This window comes from Cupressus sempervirens, chromosome 9, assembly GCF_028749045.1.
Source record: "Cupressus sempervirens isolate cs-2001-9-10 chromosome 9, ASM2874904v1, whole genome shotgun sequence".
Taxonomy (NCBI): Eukaryota; Viridiplantae; Streptophyta; class Pinopsida; order Cupressales; family Cupressaceae; genus Cupressus; species Cupressus sempervirens.
The window spans coordinates 811,191,185-811,207,374 of NC_143126.1; positions in this window are offsets into that span (position 1 = coordinate 811,191,185).

Below are 16,190 nucleotides of genomic sequence, written 5' to 3' on the forward strand. Positions count from 1 at the left end.
ATCTGTCCTTCTGTTGTATTGGCTACAATCTCTCTTCTTCTTCAAATATTCAATATAACTCTTCCTCTTTCTTCTTTCACTTTCACATTCTCCCTCTTTCTGATCTCTCTCTTTTCTAGTACTAAATATCCCTCATACTTGTAGTAAATTCTCCCTCTATGAAAAAATTTCCAAAGATTTGAAATCTTCTCATGTAGATATCAAAAATTCATTTTCTCCTTCTATCACCTTGCATGTAACTGTAAATCTTCTATTTTAGCTCCTTTTGTACTTTAGGTAGTTCCTAGAGTAAGATTAACTACATCAAGTTGTAAAGTATGTCATTCAAATCAATTGATGTAGGGAACTACTCTTGTTTATTAAGTAGCTTTGGATAGGGGTATCACCTCTAGTTTACCTCTAAGATATTCATGTGCATCTTTAGGTAAATCCTTTGTGAATATATCAACATTAGCAGAGATGCCTTCATATTAGTACATAAAGGTTTTGTAATTCTGAAGTTCCTTCTTTTGTTCATCTTTATGTATTTCTATATATTCATCAAATTTTACATTTTCACTTTCCACAACTTTGTTAGTGTTATTATTTAAACACTTATAAGATTTACTTCTTGTGGAATAACCTAGGAATATAAATTCTTCACTTTTTGCATCAAGTTTACCATTTCTATTGTCTTTAAGAATGTAACACTTGCTTTCAAATACCTTAAAATATTTGACATTGGTTGATTATCCATACCATAATTCATAAGGTGTGAAATTTTTACCTTTCTTCACTTGTACTCAGTTCAAGGTATAAATATTCGTACTGACAACTTTTCTCCAGTATTTTAAAGAAACATTCTTCTTCATTATCAATGTTCTAGCACCATGCATTACAGATCTATTCCTCCTTTTAGCTATCCCATTTTGTGGAGGAGTCCTAGGTGCATAAGTTTGTCTCTTGATTCCTCTATCATTGCAAAAGTTATTGAATTCATTTGATGTAAACTCTCCACCTTTGTTAGATCTCAAACATTTCAATATTTTACCAATTTCCTTTTTAGCTTTTGTTAGATAACACATAAACATTTGAAAAGCATCATAATTTTCTCTCAAAAATATAATTTTCATCATTCTTGAGTAATCATCAAAAAATAGAATAAAATAATTTTCACCTTTGTAGCTTTGTACATCAATTGGTGCACATAGATTAGTATGAACTAATTCCAAATTTTCTTTTGAAGTGAGTCTTACTCTTAAAACTAGACTTTGTCATCTTGCCTAACTAAGATTGTTTGCAAATCACATTATCAAGTTTCTCCACTTTTGGCAAACCTCTATCTCTTTTCATCTTACTGAAACTAACCAAATTGTCAAAATTTATAGGGCATAATGTTTTGTGCCATAGCCACATATTATCAAATTGTACAAGAAGACAAGTAGCTTCATTCATGTCAAGATTAAACATATTAACTCTTGTCTGATCTTCACTTCCAATGATTTCTCCATCAACATCATAGATCTTAGATTTCTTATGTTCAAATTCAACTTTGTACCCATAACTTTTCAATTCTGACACACTCAATAGATTATAGTTAAGTCCTTCCACATAGTAATCATTGTCACACATGATCTTGTTTTTCAATCTTAGTGATCCTTTGCCTTTCGTTGGACATGATGCATCATTGCCAAATCTAACAATATTTCCATTGTAGTTCTCAAGGGTAATGAACTTACTTTTTTCACTAGTCATGTGATGAGAGCATCCATTGTCAATGATCCATTTTTCACCTTTTGTTACATAAGATACTAATGCAATTGTCTCATCTTTCTCTGAAGCATCTTTCATAGCAACATACATAACTTCATCATCATGATTATCTAATTTATCATTAGATTCTTCTTCAAAAATGTAACAAGATTTATTTCCCTTTTCTTTATAGCCTTTGTTATTCTCATCTTTTATAATTTTGAATTTGTCTTCATTTATTTATTTATTTTCTTCTCAGGACACCTTGTTGCAATATGACCAACTTTATTATAGTTAAAATATATGATGCATAACTTACCTTTGTATTTTCCATATCCTCTATGAATCTCCTAGCCAACAATGTTTCCAATTCTTCTAGATCTTCATCATTTGTGTCACTGTTGCTAGCAACATTCTTGATCTTTTTCTTTCCTTTAGGTTCCTTGAGTGTTAGCTTAGCTTTGAAAGAAAAATCAATATTCTCAAATTTGAAACTATCAAAATTTGAAAGTTCAAAAGAAATGAGTCTACCAACCAGTCTTTCAAAGGTTAGATCACTACCATGAGTACACTTCAGTTCTTGTATAGCAAAGACTCTAATAGCACAGATAGGCAGTAGGGTTCTTAACACTTTTCTAATCACAGTCTCATCTTCAATAATTCCATTTACTCCTCTAATTGCATTTACAACATCTTTGATTCTTGCACAATACTAGACTATAATCTCACCCTCTTACATTCTCATTTCATCAAATTTTCCTCTTAGACTTTCTTCTTTGGATCTTAGCACATTCTTGTCTCCTCCATAGATATTCTATAGAGAATCCCACATTGCTTGATTCTGTTCTTTCTTCTATTTTAGTTGTTCAACAATTGGGGCTCCAACTATTGCAACATATTTAGTGGTGATAGTTTCTTGTGCATAATCTCCAAGTCCTCCTACATGCAACTTCATCAAACTTTGTTATGTAGTAAAGTTTTTCTTGCTTAACTTGGGCACCTCCTTTTTGTACATCTTGATCTTTAGCTTTAAGTACCTTCAAAATATTTCCTTCACAAGTACCAAATGCTCTGATACCAATTGTTGGAATACTTTATAATAACTGAGAGGGGGGTGAATCAGTTATCCAAGGCCCAAATGTACAGATAAAACTTTTTAGAACTTAATAAATACATGTGCATGCATTGCTCATCCAATATCTCATACCATATTATATTATTGTCCTAGGTCAAATGAACTTTGTGGAAATGTAAACTTGGAATACCACAAAATCATTTACACAATTTGACATAAGGATTTTATCTAGAAACCCAATTTGGGAAAAACCACCAATAACATACTACCAAGTTTTCACTCTTATGAAGTGACCTCTGTGAGGAACCAACCCTGTTAAAGGTTACAATGCATACTATTAAATGTGATCTTGGTTAAAAGATCTCAATCACCCTGTTAGGAGTGATCATTTTTAGAGGACTTCAGAACACTCGATTAGAATGTCACCCTATTAAAGGATTTACTCATGACTGCTAGGTCAACCTTAATCTAAAGGATTTATCTAGATTGACATAGCTGTTAGAAAGTAATAGTAGGACTTGCTCCGCTACCAATTGTTGGAATACATTGGATAACTAATTCAACCCTCTCTCAATTATTTTAAAGTATTCCAACAATTATTTATTTAGTCATTGATTCATTGAGGGTCAATCCTATATTGTATAACACATTTCCTATTATTGGAGATTATGAACTCAAAGTTGACATGTGTGTCCTAGTGGTTATATATGTAATGTCATAGAATCTTAGAATGTAGCATTCGAGAATTCATTGAGTATATTTCTAGAAGAAGCTTGAAATGAGATGTTTTGGCATGTAATTTGAATATGTATTAACCATAATTGAGAAGGCCTTGCATCCTATTGGTTAACAATTTATCTTCCTTAATTCTATGGTTTATACCCTGACTCTTAGTGTGCCCTATGGAAAATAGAAAAAAATATAGTTAACAACAAAATAGATTTGTGTATTAATCTATCAAAGACCCCTGAATTGAATTGTATAACTCCCTTCTAAATGGAAGATTTGCAATGAATTTATTTTTAGTTTTTTGGGGTATGCTCTTAACCAAAGAGAAGAAGAGGCCAAGAACTAGATTGTTTAACACTTCAAACAATGTGGGAAAATTTCAAGATGAATACTAACACCTAATATGAAACCTATTCTAACTCAGATGCATGACTGAAAAACATGAAAGACTACCTAAATAATATAAGAGGAGAAATAATGACTAACTGGGAAATTCCTAGATTTCTAAATTAACTGATATTTGACAATACTTGGATTCTCCCCTTTTCAGCTACTTCATTAATCAAATTTTGAACCTCTCATACAATCGATAAAACACACATGAATTATCATACACAACAAAAGGGAAAAGAATAATACTTATGCTGAGGAAAGTAAAGCTTATGATCCATTGAGATGAAAGAAATTAAAAAAACTTTACTTCAATTTTTTTTTAGTTATGACACATTCATCCAAAGTATTATATAGTTACTAAATGAGAAACAAAATTAAAATGCAGACTCAAAGTCACAAACAGTAGTCTGAGCTATAGGAGTTTTCCCATAAAATAATTTTTTGATCTTATTAATTTCTCAAAAAGCTACATATATAAGCCTCTTCAAAATGGCTAGTTATATTTGATGATTTTATTTTAGAGAATCTTTGAATGAAGGAAGCTAAAAATAGGACTTGACTAGTCATCATCCATTACAAAGTCTAAGCCTACTAAGGAAATGCCAAAAATGGCTACAAGAGAGAATTGAGAAAGAAGAGAGGGTGTCAAATGTCTAAGAGAACATTAGAGCATCATGTTTTCTTTAGATTCATAGACTTATCTCTATAATTTTTCATTTCATCCATTACTTTATCCAATTCATTGAAACCTAGGATTATGATTTTATCAACTCATATCATTCAATAGTCATGCATTTTTGTCAACTCATCCACTCTAGCAACCTTTGATTGCAACTTTTCTAATGCTTTCCTTAAGACGGAATCTATTGATGAAATCTCCTAGGTCTTTGACACCTAGAGGTTGACTGGATCAATGGCCTCATTGACAAAAGCTAGGAATTTTGCTTTCATTCACTCAATTTCCACCAATTGGCCATTGGTGGATACATATGATTATGTTTGCAACACATTTAAGTATTCAAAAATCTTCTCTATGACCTCTTGCACTAAATAATGTACATCTTTAAGTTCATTTGCAGATCTTATAGAACTTTCCACTATGAACTCTAAAGACTACTTCCATTGAAGCAATGGCTCTTGACCTGGTTTGAGGATCATGTGGGTGATGACTATAGTAGTCTTCATATCAATCAACTCTTGAAAAAATTCCAACTAATATATTAGTTTCTTTTATGCTTTGTTCATGGTCATTTCATGACTAGATACTGCTTCCCTCAACTTAACAATATCTCACAGGAGATTTCCCAAATTGTCGATGATTGGGGGACCATGTGTATTCATTTGATCAATCCAAGGTCAACCAATTTGATTGAATTTCCTTTCTTATTGTAGCTTCAAAAGAAATTTCATGTTCTCTTCTAATTTTGGATCAAATGTACTGGTTGAAGTGCTTCCAAGTGTAGTTCTAATGTAATTGATTACTTCTTTGTTTGAGGCCATCAGTACCTCTTTTTTTGCAATTAACTCCTCTAGTCTATCCTATATCTTTTCATTGGTAGACTCCATATATCAACCATGGAATAATGCATGGGAATACCAATGTCGACCATTTTGATATGAAAGTCATTGATAGTTAGTTCATGGAACTTACCCTCCTTTTGAGGCTCTTCTATCTCTATTAACATGTGACCTATTGGAAATATAATAGGGAAAGTAAAATATAGGGGGCGGACCAAATCAATCCTTCAAAACTTTAACCATAAAATAATTCACCACACATCCATCCCACAATTTACATGCAAATTGAAATACCAAACTAAGCATGTTCATCCATAGCACGAAATAAAATAAACATTCAGCACATATATGACACAATATTTATGGTTACCTAAAAACCCTCCAATGAGAAGTTAAAATTTGGGTGGGGATGATACCCACAAATCTTTACTACTATAGTTGTAATATATATCCAATGAAGGTTACAATGTGTGATTATAAACTATGATCTACACTATGAAAGGTCTACCATGTTAAAGGCTTACAAGATTGTTAGATCTTACCCTGTTAAAGGATTTCAACACCCTATTAGAAGTGTTCTTGATTAAAGGACTTAAACTTACAATGAAGTAAGCACCCTATTAAAGGATTTACAATAGACTATTAGGACTACTCTGTTAAGATATTTAACTAATTCACCTATTAGAATGTCCCAACAATGATCCTATGGTTAGCACTTTGCTACTAGATAATAGATCACCTCTTTGCATGTATATTTGATCCTTTCTAATTAGATGTATTACTTCTTTCCTATAACTTATTTCCTTTTTTATCCTCTAACCAATTTCATAATTCATAACTTGATGATTATCATAACTCCTTAGTCACCATGAATGCTCTATTTGTACATGCAAACTTCTCTCTTCATACATATATTGTCTTAGGGTTTTCCCTCCTTAAGAAGACCTAGGTGACTTAGGGTTAGGTATGAACCAATGATTGTGATTCATCCATTTTTCTGCTTAATCCATCCCTTTAACTACTTAATCCATCCCTTTAACTAATTTTACTACATAGGGATCCTTAATATAGATTTTTTCTTATCATCTTGAATCACAAAACACTCCTTAAGTCAGCTCAAAAATAGTTTACATAGAAGTTTGTGCCATTATAAACAATTATGTCCAAAACTATTTTACTCGACACTTGAAGTCTCTAATGCCCAACATCTATTGTATCTTCAATGTTGTAACTTGACCTTTGAATTACTCAACACTTACTATTTACTTGACACATATTGTATATCTTGCTTGACATACATTGTCTAACAACTTATGCTCGACATTTATTACTTGTTCAACATGAACTAATTTCTATCTAGTAAATGACTTAAGTATAATGTCTCTCATATATCAAAATCAATCTAAGATTAATAGTGACTAGGAGAGGGATCAGTGGCCAATGTTGTTGTAGACTTCTACATCTTCATCTTCTAGGATTGTGGTTGAGAAGAGATTTCTTGTGTGATGAGGTCTTTGGATGGGGTAGCTTCCTCATATCTTCACTTTTCCAATCAATGGTCTCTTCCAACCATGACTCAATTGGGAGGACATTGATCACAGATCGAAGGGTCATGGGATCAAAGAGCTTCCTCTCCACTGGGGTTTTTTGCTTTCTTTGAGTACCTATAGGGAAGACACTCAATTTAATAATTGAGAGGGCCTAGGTATTACCCTATTGAGATGCATCTTGCTCTTGAACATCCATGGGATTGGTGTCACTATCAAGGTTGATGACTTGGATAGGGGGGAAGGTTTAGCCATTGACTTCTCTTTCTTTTTCTATTTCTCTTTATCCTTATCCTTATTCCCAAATTTTCATATATCTATAAGAGATCCTCCTCCACAAGTAGTGGTAATCAGAACATTCTTCTCTAGAGGTTGATCTCCACCTTGGCTAATGGACTAGTCTGAGCCTAGTAATGTTGAAGTGGTGATAGTGGTGGAGGTAGTTGCAATTGATTGAGCAGCTCTGAAAGATACTCCATTATAGAGCTTGTACTTCCCATTCTTTTCTTTCTTGCTCTGGTCCACTCCACCCATTTTTCTATCCTTTGAATGATCTCATGCATTAGGACATCTATTGTATTGATGATAGGACCTTCAAGTAGGGTAGACACAATGTGAGTTCCATCATCTAAAAGATCAAAAACATCAATAGAGTCATTATAAAACTTAATTTCATCAATTGTGAGCCTAGACCAAGACCTCTCTCGGGTTTGGTATTCATTGTAATATTCAACCCAAAAATCTTCAATATCTAGAACATGTCTATAAGCATATCCCAACTTCAAATGTTCTCTCAAAAAGTTCATTGGGTCATATTGAGGCCTGAGAAATTCATAGTCAACCAACTTGATCTTACACTCAAAATTTTAAACTAAATTCTGAGCACCAAATCTAGAGTCATAGGAATAAGGTCCAACCACTACTACGAAGGAAATCTTGGCTATCTTCTTTACATTTGAACATAGAGTGTTTACTTCTAGTATTTTTCAACATAATTAAACAAGAAAAACCCTTTTCCTCAAGGTACCTAGGAATCCTTTTCAAAAAACCATCAAAAGCATTGATTCGTAGGTAGGAGAAACTTGGGAATTGGATGAAAGAGCATCCAAACTGACCTATAGCAAAAATAGCCTTAGGTGAAAATCTTTTCTCAAGACAACCTTGGAATTGCTAGCACAATCTCATAGTGAAGGAATCATTCACTTTTATGTACTCCTTGAAACTCTGTTGCTACTAAAGGTGTGGGTAGGACTCATACACCCTCGTATTCTCATCATGGTCTTCAATGCTAGGAAGGCCCAACCACAAGTGATACATGGATAAGGCATAGATTAAATATGAGGACATATAAAAATTCTTGAGTCCCCTAGCTGAATTCAACCATGAGGCAATCTCATCACATATGATTTTGGCCTAGTCGATTTGCAATCCCTCGATATATATGGCTTGCACAAGGAAGAAGTTGGTGGAGGGGCACGTAGGTAGGCTTTTAAAAGACCTTGGGCTCCTAGGTTATTTTGGCTTGTATTTTTTCTAGCTACACCATTAGGTGAATAATAGGACTAACCTAGTCCTAGCATGAGGTAGGTTAAGGTGAGAAAACCTCTTGAGGTCTAAGTTGCTCATAGTTGCATATTTAGGTCTAATTGAGTGTCTTTGTGTTTTAAAGGGTAGGATTGAAAAATAAGGTTTTTTAGGACCTTCTTATATGTTTTACATCAATTTAATGCTTTTGGAAATGTTTGGAAAACTTTGGAGCAAGTTTCAAGGTCAAGCACTCAAAGATGTAAAAATTGCTCAAAAACTATCAATGTTGTCATTGATAACATTGACAAATTTTTGTTACATTTGAGAAACTCTGTAGTTAGGAATTTGGAACTAGGTTCTCTACATATCCTCTCTTCTCAAGGTTTTCTTTTCATTAAACATAGATGCAGAGGAGCCAAAACCAATGTCATAGTACTCTTCCTTTACTAGTATGCCAAATGTAGATTGCATCAAGGCCTTATTTATTGAGAGTGTTGGTGTTTTAAAACTACCAAGTTTCTCTAAACCCAATACCAAGATGCAAAAGATTAAAAGAATCCTGAGGACTAGCCAGATCCAATATTTAGTAGGATTAATCTCAGATTTGGACTATCATTAATATAGTACTAGGACTCTCTACACTTTAGGCTCTACAGAACCAAGGTGGGTGCACCTTAGGGATGGAAATGATTGGTTATTTGATACTATCCTTTAGAAATTGTTCACTCTCACTCTCATATTTAGATCTATCACCTATAGTAGAAAATGGTCAACAACCTTCTTGGATTTGCAATTAACTTCTTGATTATAGTAGCTAACTATAAATTAGACAAAAACTATTACAAATAAGTAATGACCAATACTTCGATTCTTCAATACAAAAAGAAGGATGGGGAAAACAGGGCCAATGACACACCTAGCTCTCCGAACCACCCTACAAGAGTTAACACAAAAAAAGAAAATAGAAAGAAAAAAAACCAAAGGAGGAAGAAGAATAAAATTATTTTATTGATTCATCAAAATATCCTCATACATGCCTAGCTGTAATGCCTTCTGGGTTATAGGAAAATAGAAATGCATTCACATTCAAAGATCCAACAACAAATTCTCACTTTCCAGTTCTGCTTTGCAATCCTTTCTCCTTACTCTCTCTAATTTGCCTATGTTAGAATTAATAATCTTTCCTTGGTTGTATTTATTTATTTATTGGGATAAATTAAGGTATCCCTTATGTATTATTTATTTGTCCTCTAGTCCACATGTAAAGGACATGTCATTTTTGTCCTATTGTCCACTTGTGAGGACAACTCATTATTGTATTTCCTTTAATAAGGAAAATAGATATTCCTCCTTAAGAGAAACTTGACACTTTGCACACACCTTTTATGAATGTGGCATTCATAGAAATGAGAGTTACACATGTAAATACATGCAACTCCTTTCTCATCTCTTTAAAAGAGGTGCTTCTCTTTCTCATTTTCATCTAGCCTCCATTATTCACATCAAGTTTTTGATGCTATTGTAAATGAGCTATTTTGCTGCATTTCTTCTCTCTCTCTCTCTCTGTCTCATTCTTAGGCTTTTGCCTCATTCATAATACTCACAAAGGGTTTTCTTTGCTTTCCCCTTATCAAATCCTTGTCTCTTTTGTTGCTTATCTTTGGTATTGCTCCATTGATCTTGTATCATTTGTATGGTAAAACTCTTCTTGCTCTCTTGGATTAAATCTATTATTTCATGCTATTTCATTTTATTATATTTTATCATTTCAATCACTTTTTCTTACATGGTATCAGAGCTTTCTAATCCTTGTTTTGAGTTTTTGTGAAGGTTACCATATTGGAGAACTTTGTTGAGAGAAGTGAAGAAAAAAATTCATTCCTATTTTTTTTGCAGGTTTTTAATTCAATCTTCAAATTTTTTTTCTAACCCTTTTTGGAAGGTTTACCGCCAAAGAGTTCTTCATTTTTTATTTTTTCTAACCTCTTTTGGAAGGCTTGTCGCCAAAGGATTCTTTATTTTTAATTTTTTTATTATATCTAACCTTATTTCTATTGTAGTTTTTTTAAGTTTTTGAAATTCAAGTTTTTTTTCTGTTTTTATTTTAGAAAGGAAAGTACAGCAGTTCATATTTTTTTTATATCTCATACTCTATGATCTGAGTTTGGTTGAAATTTTAACAGCATTTAGAAAACATAAAAAAAAAAAAACCCTTTAAATTTTATTTGTATCAGAATAGTATTGCAAAATTTATTGTACTATATGTGTAGTATTATTTATTTTTCAAGTTTTAAGACAGCAGTTCGTATTTTTATGATATCTCTCAATCTGTGATCTGGGTTTAGCTGAAATTTGAACAGCATTTAGAAGACATAAAAATAAAAAAAACCCTTTAAATTTTATTGAAAATAGAGTTAAATTAAAAAATTTATCACTCTCTCTGTGTAACACGTTTTTTTAATTTTTCAAATTTTTATTTTTCCTGTTTCTTCAATCTGACCAATGGTTTTGCAGGGAACATTTTAGTTTTTAATTTTTGACTCTCTAAATCTCTTAATAATTATTTAACATTCTTGTGGATAATAAGTCTCACTTTTTTATTTTAAATCTATTATTTAAATTTTAAACATAATTTTTTTAAATCATGTCAACTTTAATTTCAGAAATCAAGTTAAATAACTCAAACTATCATGCTTGGAAAACTCATCTTTCATTTATATTTTGTTTTAAGCATATTTTAGATGTTGCTACTGACCCTTCTGTAGTTCCTGGTACCTCAGCTACACAAGATGAACAAAATGCATGGAATACTAAAAATGAGGAAGCCCTTGGCCTCATTGGTATATCTCTTAACCCAGATTTATATGTTCTAATTTTTCATTGCAATAATGCCCATGAAGCTTGGGATATTTTAAAGAAAACGTATGACAGGCCATCTGAATCACGCAAGATTCAATTGCAAGACAATTTGGAAGACTTAAAGTATATTGATTTCAAATCTATGGATGAATTTTTTACTTAAATTTGATTATATTAAAAGTCAACTAATTGGATTAGGTGTTACTCTCACTGATATTAGATTAATTACCATTATTCTAAAGAAATTTCTTCCTAGACAATTTCAACAATTTATTACTGATGTTTATTCTCAACTTGCTATTCCTACTTTGTCTACTCAATTAATTTATAGTATTTTTCAAAATTTGTTACGTCAAGAGGAAGCTAAATTGTTACAATTTGGTACTCTTAGATCAAATGAACATGCTTTTGTGTCTAAAAGTCAAAATCAGAATTTCAAATCTTCTAATAATGATTCTTCCAATACTTATAATAATAATAATCACAATAATAATCTAAACACTCATCGTAATAATACTCATTCTAATCAATCTAATAAAAAACTCCATTGTACTTATTGTGGGAAAGATGGTCATGTAACTAATAATTGTTTTAAAAAATAAAAAGATAAGCAACCTATCAATAACAATAATCAAAACTCTCAACCATCTTGTCATGCTTTTACTGTTAGTTACAATGTTCCTAAAAATTTAGAATGGATTATTGATACTGGTGCGTCTCAACATGTTACTTTTCATAAAGAAGTGTTTGATTATTTAAAACTCGATCCTTCTAATATTCCAATTCAATTAGCTAATAATCATAGTTGCAAAGTTGAAAGATTTGGTAATGTTAGTATTTCAAATAGAAAATTACATGATGTCCTTTATGTTCTTGAGTTGAAATACAATCTTCTTTCTGTTGTAAAATTATGTCAAAATTACAAAGTTGAGTTTCATAAGGACATGTGCTCTATTATTGATCCTAACACTAATGAAGTTGTTGCTAATGCTAAGTTAGGCCATGATAACTTATTTAAATTTTTTGAGTTCACCTCTTCTAGACTCTCTTTGCACAAAGATATTACTTTTAATATGGAACATGAAAGGCTTGCTCATTTGAAAAATGAGCATATCTCATCTAATACAGTTGAAAATTTACCTCCTATTGCTTCATCTAAGATGGCATGTACAAAATGCATGAGTAAAAACATGCAAAATAACAAAGGTTATCAAGCTTATAATTCTATTACTAACAAAGTGCACATAGCATAAAATGTTTGTCTTGCAAGAAATGGTGTGCATGATTCTTCTAGTACTCAAAATGAACAAGTTCATGGAAGTAGAATTGTGTTAGTGGAGGACCAACCTCCTTCTCTAAACCCTACTCCTCATATATCTACCTTTATTCCTCCTATTCTTTCTTACGATGGTAATGGTAATGATGAATTTATAGATCATGGTAATAATGTTAATATTGATAATGGTAATAATGCTAATGTTGAAACAAATGATGCATTCATACATCATGACTCTTCCTCTAGTGATAAATTTGTTAAGAGAAAAAAATAAATGGTTTCAAAAAGTACTTAATAAAAGAGATCAATTTTTAGAATGGGTGGACTTCAACCTAGGAAGATTAATTACTGCAAATATTGTTTGATGTTAATAATTCTCTTTCATCATCTTTGGCATTTCTCTTTAGTATGTTGCCTAGAAATTATGTTCTATATATGATCTTAATTCTATTTGCATGTTTCATACCATGATAGTTTAGGTATATTTATTCATGTGTATATATGGGGGCCCACATATATATCCTGATAAATATACAAATTATTGTGTCTCTTGTGACTTATCAAATATGAGTGCATTCTTTATTTCACATAAATAAATTTATTTTATTTGTTTTTCTTATTCCTTGAGATTATGAGTTATTATACACTATTGCCTTCAACATTTATTTTGTTCTACTGATTGGCACATAAGTGCAGTTTATGCTTTTCTAACATCATTCTATTGCCCTATTGGCATTTTATGGTTAATACCATTTATTATAGGAGTTTCCCTCCAATTTTAGTTAATTGACCCATCTTGAAGGCATTTTACTCTTATTTGAAGGAAGTCAATTGTTAATACTCATACTTCTTCCCTTTTACATCTTTAAAAATATGTCATATAATGTTATGTATACTTCTTTGCTTAAATCATGAGTTATGCAGGTTATAGATTGATCACTCATTAACTTGTAGTAAAATGACTTATTAGTGGACTGTCTATATCCACGTGATTGAAGCATTTTTTATGTTGGATTCATTAGCTAGCCTTTTCTATGATCTTTTCTTGAAAGTTTTGATAACATATTTGTTCTTTGCAGGATATGATTTATCTTGATTTCTTTGCAGTACCAAGTTACACTTATATTTACTCTATGAGAATTTACTTATACATATAAATTTTTTAACTTGAATATAAGATGAAATTATCCTTGTGGATAGTTGCCTTTGTTTCTATGTTTCAGGTAATCCATCAAGGCACATACAAGATATCATTATTCGTTGTACAGATCCTATGCCACATGAATCCACTTGAAGATGTAACACACTTGAAGAATTATCCACTTCTCTTGGCTCTCCAATGATGTACCCATGATAATAAGAGACCTCTTGCACAATGAATATATTTCAAAAAATCAAGTTGTAATATTGTAAATTGGTTTTGACAACATCTCCCCAAGTAAAGATTAAAGGGGGGTGTTAGAATTAATAATCTTTCCTTGGTTGTATTTATTTATTTATTGGGATAAACCAAGGTATCCCTTATGTATTATTTATTTGTCCTCTAGTTCACATGTAAAGGACATGTCATTTTTGTCCTATTATCCACTTGTGGAGACAACTCATTATTGTGTTTCCTTTAATAAGGAAAATAGTTATTCCTCCTTAAGAGGAACTTGACACTTTGTACACACCTTTTATCAATGTGGCATTCATAGAAATGGGAGTTACACATGCAAAGACATGAAACTCCTTTCTCATCTCTTTAAAAGAGGTGCTTCTCTCTCTCATTTTCATCTAGTCTCCATTATTCACATCAAGTTTTTGATGCTATTGTAAATGAGCTATTTTGCTGCATTTCTTCTCTTGCTCTCTCATTCTTAGGCTTTTGCCTCATTCATAATACTCACAAGGGGTTTTCTTTTCTTTCCCCTTATCAAATCCTTGTCTCTTATGTTTCTTATCTTTGGTATTGCTCCATTGATCTTGTATCATTTGTATGGTAAAACTCTTCTTGCTCTCTTGAATTAAATCTATTATTTCATGCTATTTCATTTTATTATATTTTATCATTTCAATCACTTTTTCTTACAACCTAGTTCTAAGCCTAAACACTCTATTTATACTAGCAAGAATGGCTTAAAGATCATTCTAGAACATGGAGAAGCTACAAGTCAGCTCTCAGTAAATATTAAATGAATATAAACCAAAATTAAATACACAAGTCAGCCTACATTAGCAATTAACTGTCCTGAAATTGATGTTCAAGAAAAAATCATGATATCTCCTCACTCTAATTGATTTAGAACTAATGGTTAAAAATATGGATAGATATCTAGGTCCTCTACAACCCCTTAAGTGCAAAAGGTCTGATTCATTAAGGAAAAGTGTGCATCCATTTTGAAATTTAGGCATAGAATTGCCAAAAATTGATGTTCCAGGAGAATTGCTATATCTCACCAACTATAAAGAGTTAGGAATTGTGCTCTAGAAAATAGATAGAAATCTAGGTACTCTTCAATATTTGAAGTGTGTAGCCCTTCATTAATTATGAAAAATTAGTTACATAGTCTTCAATAGGCACCCAAAAATCAGAAAATGTAGTTTCAGCAAAACTCAGTTTCTGTAGAAAAATAAAAACTCAAAACATGTAGGATAGCAATGTAATCCAGAATGATCCTACATTAGAAAACTAGGGTTGGAAAAAATGATTATCTTGATCATTGAGATGTCACAACCTGAGTTGAATCCAACTCAGATTGAGAAATCCATGAAGCATCTTCCATAGGTCTGTTCTTCCACTTCACCAAATATTCATAATAATCTTTTCCTCTTGTGCTCTTACCAATTCTCTAATATAATATTTGTTCAACTTCTTCAATTTTATTCTTAGGATAGTCCTCTGATATAGAAACTTCATCATTTGATTCATGATACTTATACAAATTGATAATATTGAATATAGGAGATATATCCATTTCATCAGGTAACTCAACTTCATAAGCATTTCCACTATCAATTTTTTTTAAGATTGCACAAGGTCCAAACTTCTTCATCTTCAACTTACTATATGTTCCTACTAGAAATCTTCCTTTCTTCAAATGAACCATTACTTCATCACCAACTTGAAAATCATGATGTCTTCTAGACTGATCAACATTCTCCTTATACTTTTGATTACTTTGTTCTATCCTCAACTTCACTTCCTTGTGCAAAGACTCCATATAATCAAAAAATTCTTCTCCTATAGCACTTTTTTTTTTTCACTAGCAATATCACTCAAATCTAATACTTCTCTAGGCTTCATTCTAGTAACAATCTCAAAAGATGTCTTCCCTATACTCCTATTCAAAAAATTATTATATGCAAATTCAGCTCGTGCCAATAACATCTCCCAATTACTTGGCTTATTCCCAACTAAACATCTCAGCAAATTACCCAAGCTTGTATTCACCACCTCTATCTGTCCATCTATTTGTGGATGGAATTGTTGTCTAGTGTGGAGTCTAATCAGTCCCCAAGTGGGAGATTGTTAGTTTGTAGTGAATGTCCCTAA